The sequence below is a fragment of the Apium graveolens genome, chromosome 2, assembly GCF_009905375.1.
Source record: "Apium graveolens cultivar Ventura chromosome 2, ASM990537v1, whole genome shotgun sequence".
Taxonomy (NCBI): Eukaryota; Viridiplantae; Streptophyta; class Magnoliopsida; order Apiales; family Apiaceae; genus Apium; species Apium graveolens.
Genome location: NC_133648.1, coordinates 168,800,917 through 168,807,521, shown reverse-complemented (window position 1 = coordinate 168,807,521; position 6,605 = coordinate 168,800,917).

Here is a 6,605-nt window from a genome sequence, read left to right as displayed (position 1 = left end):
AAACAGTGGAAGTGCTGCCCGAATTTTTTGAAAATTAAATTCAGAAATTCGGGACATACCCTGTAATTATCGGAACGTCGAACGAGTATAAATAAGTATATACATATATTATGTGTGGAACATGATTGTATGTTGTGATGAATGTTCTGTTAAAACTCAATAACCCTAATTTCATAAAAATGACGAGTATACGTATTTCCTGAAAATGAACACCGAACTGATTTCCGAGATTGTGAACCCTAATTGATGTGTGTGTTATTATAATATATATAATTACGAGTCGGGTTTGAATATCGGTGGGTAGAATTGGTATCGAGGATATGTCAAGCATACCTAGACGTCTAACATAGGGTATTTCGGCTCTGTAGGTTCTAGTCGAAGGACTCAAGAATTGAAGTCGAACTAAAGATAACCTAGTGATCTGTCGACAATTGCAGCGAGGTTCCTAAGCGAAGGACCTGAGCGTTGAGGTCGGATCCAGATTAGTCAAATTGTAAAGCGATAAAGCCTGAGCGTCCGAGTCGGCTCAGAGTCAATTAATATTAGTTGTAAAGCTCTGCAAGGCAAGTACCCCTGACCATTCTTTTATGGGTTAGTGCATATGAATAACTAAATGTTTTATTCTCGTAATGGAACAGAAATGTTTTAAGGTACGTATCCCTCGTATTTGAAAATGTTGTTAAAATTATGTTTTGGGGAAAATTAACTTCTGAAAACACCTATCTCTAAATGTGATTTAAATGAAAAGAGGACTTGAATAGTATGTTGTGACAGAATTGGTTTTGAAAATATAAAAGAGATAGGTGATAATGATTTTGGAAACTGGATAAAGAGAATGTTTTGATCCACCTATGTCGTGGAATTTTGGAAAAAGGCAAAAAGGGAATTCAGTTGATCTATTGGAGTTGCGTAAGAGGCTCGTTATTCGGTAACGGCCCAGCATGAGGTTGCGTTAGTGGCTAATTGGGTTGTGCAATGTTTAACCGATTAGTCCAGCGTGGGGGAAAGACCTAGCTAGTCTTTTCCCAAGTTCCGGAACACATTCTATTTCTGGATGGCCGCTAGTCGCTGTCCGGTGAGGGTAGACTGATCAGCTATCTTCACCCGTTAAACGTCCAATAGATTTGATTGATTCAGTTTTGAAATTGTTTAATAAAGCAAAGCGATTTTGAGGTTCCCGGAGAGGAACAAGTTTCATAGGTCCTGTGATGGGACAAGTTTATGGTTCCCGTAACGGAACAAATGATTTTGGGTCCCCGTAATGGGACAGATGGTTTTATGGTTCCTGTAATAGAACGGAAGGTTTGAAAATGGAAATAGCATGCTAGAATTTAACTATGGTTTTTATACACAGCACACAACTGTTGATCTTGTTTTACAGAGCATGCTAGTTTTGATATCCAGTTTACAATTGTTTTATATGTTTCTGGCAAGTTATGAATTATGTTCCTGTAACAGTTTTACTTTAAACAGTTTTACTTGTTATTCATATAGTGGTGCTGCTGAGCAAGCAATTGCTCACCCTTGCAGAATGTTTTATATATATTGCAGATGCCTTGGAGATTCTTCGGTGATAGTCGGGCAGAGTTCCAGTTCCTTTCGTGTCGGACTCCTCTGAGATAGTTGTGCTAGACCAAGGGTGGTCTGTTGAGTTGATGTGTTAAGTTAGCTGCGTCGAGATGATTGTTGTAAGTTTGAGTTGTGTTAGTTGATTAACCCGAGTCATACTTAAACCTGGAAAAGGTCTTGGTAAAAGGGTCGTAGTTATGTTTTAGATTGATTTATAATTGTTATTATTGTTGTTGATGACGTCAACTCCTGACCCCGGAGTTGAGGCCGTCACAGTTGGTATCAGAGCTACAGGTTTGAGTCCCTGATTTAGGTTAAGAGTGGAGTCAGAAGAGTGCAAGAAGGGTTATGTGTAGATGTGAGTCAGCAACTCAATCAGAGGAGCGAGTCTATGAGTTTAGTCAAGGGTTTCGGAAGCGTAACCCTGATGTTTGTTGAGGATTGACTGGAATTGCCCTAACCTAGAGTATATTTCCTTCGTATATCTATTATTAATAACGTTCGGTAGAGATTTCTAGTTTTCCCTCAAGAAAACGAGTCTGATTGCGAAAATTCAGCATTGAGCGAGCTCTTGTTGTGTTAGCTGAGAAGACGCCCCCGTTATTTCTAAATATCGCATTTTCTGTAGCAAGGAATGTTATTGGACTGATTATGTGATCTTGGTGAGTTCGGATAGCGTGAAAATAGTTAGGGGCTGTTATGACGACTACGTTTGGTAGTGAATGTGGATCAGAATGGGAGGTGACATCATTGAAGCCTTTTATTTCTTTCTTTAAACGTATTTTATCTCCAGAGTAATCATTTCCTATTCCATAAGTTATTTATCTTTCTTGTGAGAAAGTTGTGAACCCGAGGTAAGCTACTTAGGGTCTTGTTGATCTCCTTATAAATCAGACTCTTTCTTTTCTATTTGTGAATTTCTTACCTGAATATTGCTCTTTCCCTTGGTGACTTTTCGGGTGATTGGGGCAAACAATGCATATGAATCGGCCATTTGTTTATGTGACAAAAGGGTCTGGTGGGACGCCACCGAGTTATGTGTTGTGACCGTATGGTACTAAGACTGGCCATCTTATGTACTTGTATGGTTGCTCTCAGTCATACCTACATTATCTTCTTCACTGCTTCTTCTTATTCAATTTCCTTGAGCCGCAAATTTCATCGGATATTCTATGGAAATGAATTTATGCGATTAGATGGTTCTCGTTGTTAAAAGAAAGCGAAAGCAACTGTTAAGAAGAACGGAAGTCCTATATCAGTATATCATTTAAGAATAATGGTAATCGTGAGAATTCAGGACCTAACAATGGAATTATAGCCTCAGGAAAAGTAAATTAATGGTTGATGGGCTACTTTCGGGTGACAAGAAATCATCCTTAGAAGAAGGATTGGTTGAAACATGGACGATGATGCTTAGTGGAGTCAGTGAGCTTGACTCGATTTATTGGCTTGTTCTACATAGTATATGACTAATATATTCAGCTGACTTTTATGGTATGTTGGAGAAATTTAGATGTCGTACTTGAGTAGTGATGGGAAGTTGGTTAGTTGTTGTTACACTGAGGAACCGTGCTACGGTATTTAGTTTCTTTGTATTTTGATTTCTTGAACTGTTGTTGATTCTGTTACTGCTATTGTTGCTAATGCTGCTAATCTGAATTTCTTTTGTAAATGGACCCCGATATTAAAGACATGGGTACTGTGATTGGGCAGCATTTTCCTGATACAGGTGCACCGTTTAAACGGTGATACCTTTTGTTAAATACTTTTGTTATTGAATAAACTCATTTATATATTTCAGGAAGATGCCACCCAAGAAAGCTACCCAGTCTAAAGGATATAATAGTAGTTTTACGGAGAGTCCAGCTATAAATGAAATTCTAGACTTGTTGTGTCAGCAGCAGCAGCAACAACAGTTGCAGTTAATCCAACAGGTTCAGCAACAGCAACTACTGTTGCAGCAGCAACAGCAAGGAGTGAACCAAAGTGGTAGTTTCAAATCCTTTCAGAATATTAACCCTCCTGAGTTTAAAGGTGAACCTAATCCAGTAGCTGCTGGAGCATGGTTAAAAGAGATGGAGAAAGCTTTTAATCTTGTTCAAGTAAATGAGAATCTTAAGACTGATTATGCAAGCTATTTCTTGAAAAATGAAGCAAATTACTGGTGGGAGTCAACCAAAGCGTTAGAAGGAGAAGGCCCTGTTCCATGGGCTAGGTTTACTGAGTTATTTTTGGAAAAATATTTTCCTGACTGTGTAAGGAACCAAATGGAAATTGAGTTTCTAGAACTGAAGCAAGGTGACAGAAATGTAGCTGAGTATGAGGCTAAGTTCACAGAGTTGGCTAGATTTGTACCAGATTATGTGGGCTCTGAAGCTCAGAAGGCAAGGAGGTTTCAACAAGGATTGAAGCCTGAAATTCGTAGTGGAGTGGTGGCATTGCAACTCAAGTCGTATCCTTCCGTAGTTCAGGCCGCCTTAGTAATTGAATTTGATCAGAAGTTAGCTGCTAGAGAACGAGAAGATAAGAAGCGAAAGATTGATGATATGGAAGAAGCATCAGGTCAAGAAGGATCCAGTCAGAATTCTCATAAAAAGGTCGGAAGGAGTAAGAATAAAGAATTTAGAGAGAAAAGTATTTCTTTAAATAGAATTAGTAACACCTCAGCTAGCTCTACTCAAGCCAACTCGGTTAAATCGTCTATATCGGAGTGTAAGCAATGCGGTAAGAGGCATGGTGGAAGGTGTAAAGCAAATACTGAATGTTTTAGGTGTAGTCAGAAGGGACATTATGCGTCAGAATGTAAGGTGGAAAATCCAGGAGTCGTCTGTTATAACTGTCGCAAGATAGGGCATGTTGCCAAGAATTGTAGAAGTACTTCCGAGATAGCATGGGAGGTAGTGCATCAAAAGGTTTGACGTCCAGTACAGCCAAGGCTAAGACTTGTAATGTGATTAAAAGTTTAGCTGCTCAAGACCCTGATGAGGAACCAGGACAATAATTGATTACCGGAAGAAGCAAACGATAATATCTACGGAAGCTAATATTAGGATAAGTATTCAAGGACATAAGCAAGAAGAGAAGGTGTAACTAGCACATATAAGGGATATTGAGAAGGAAACTTCTGAATTGGGAAATGAAAGAATAATGAGACAAGGTGTATTCTGTGTTGTGTACTAATGTGATTTATAGGAAAGAAGGATGAATGTATGAAATTACATGATGATTATCAGAAATTAGAAAAGTCGACGAATAAGAATAAGTAACCCTGCATAGAATGGGTTATGAGTGCTGTAAGTTTTGGTAATAATAGGCGGAGTAACGAGTGTATTAATTGTCTATAAGAAAATAAGGAATATGATGTATCAGGAATGCTTTCATGGTATAATCGTATTTATTGATAACATCCTCGCCCATCTGAGGGCTAAGGAAGGTCAAGTTGAAAGCTTAAAGAAGTGTCTATGAAAGGTTGAGAAGTAGGAATTGTATACTAAGCTTCAAAAGTATGAGAACTTGATTAAAATTGATTATGAACTATGGTTGTTTAAGTGACTACCTACCAGGAAGGGTCCATTCAGGGATAGATGTCTTGAGTAGAAAAGAAAATTTATTATTATTAAGATCATTAAGGAGTTGATAGAAAAGTGGAAGTAGAGATATTACTAAATCCTGAATTAGCTCAGTACCTCAGGAGTGTAGTGGAGTTGGTTCGGAAGAGAGTTGAAACCACTCGGATTAGACAAAGAAAAAAAGCGGATTTTTATCGAAGCAATATGAATAGATAGAATAAGGATCGGGGTATAGATAAAAGTTTTACCCTAACAGAGATTGGTTAAGTTTGAGCGGAATGGGACAAGTTGAGTCCTCAATTTAGTGAGTCATTCGAGATATTGATAAATATAGGTATAGTTGTCATGAGTTGTCGTGGCTGCTGCAGTTGTATATATATATATATATATATATATATATATATATATAATGATATAAGTGTCAATGTTAAAGCGATATGCTTCTAATTTGAATCAAGCCATTGATTAGGAGCCAGCGGGCTCTCATCCAAATTTGTTCAGCGTGAAATAATCGATCCAATCCTAGATCGTTAAAAGCGAGTCCTTAGTAATGAATTTATATTTATGGTAAGTATGCCTTGAATAAATCCCTGAGTCGACGAGTCTACCTGAAAGTTAGAGTCGGAATTGCTTGACAAATATCCTCACTTATTTAGTTAAGTCAGATTCTGAGGACAGAATCTTTTTAAGTGGGAAAGAATATAACGACCCGTATATTTTTATTATTATTAAATGCGTAATTATGGAATAAATAATTAAATAAAATAAAATAATTGTGTGGGTTCAGTCATTGGGTTATTACTCTATCACTATGTGTATGTGATTACTAGTGTATGGAATTAAATTGCGTGATTAATCATTGAATTGTATGATTTTGTATCATTGTTAAAATGGTGTTATTGAAGTTTTATTTCCATAAATACTAGGATTGTCTCTAAAATTGTTTTTATGACTTTATAATTTCAATAATTATTTTTAGGACTTTATAAAATCGAGAAATCAATATTTCATTAATTATTTATTTATAAATGATTTTATGAGTGTGTTTAATGGTAAAATCTATATTTAATTATGGAAATCTTCAAAAATTATGAAACTCATATTTTATTAAGTTCATAATATTCTGAAAATTTTAAAATTACTTTGGTAATTTTCAGGATTAATCTTAACCGTGAGTTGTTTCATTTAATCGTTAAATGCGGATTTAGTTGCATTTCAAAAATGGTTTAAAAATTGTGAAAATTTTATATTATTAACTTTCGGATATTTTGAGAATTTTGGTGTGAAATTTGTAATTTTTTCGGTGAATTTTGTCGAGCAGCTTGCGCGTCATTTTAACCAGAAATGAACCAAATATTTATAAAACCCGAGCCAGAGCCAGGGACACGTGTAGTATACCCAGGATGCTGTGTTGATACGTGTCCAAGCCTTATTCTTTTTCCTCCTTCTCTGTTATTTCCCCAAAAA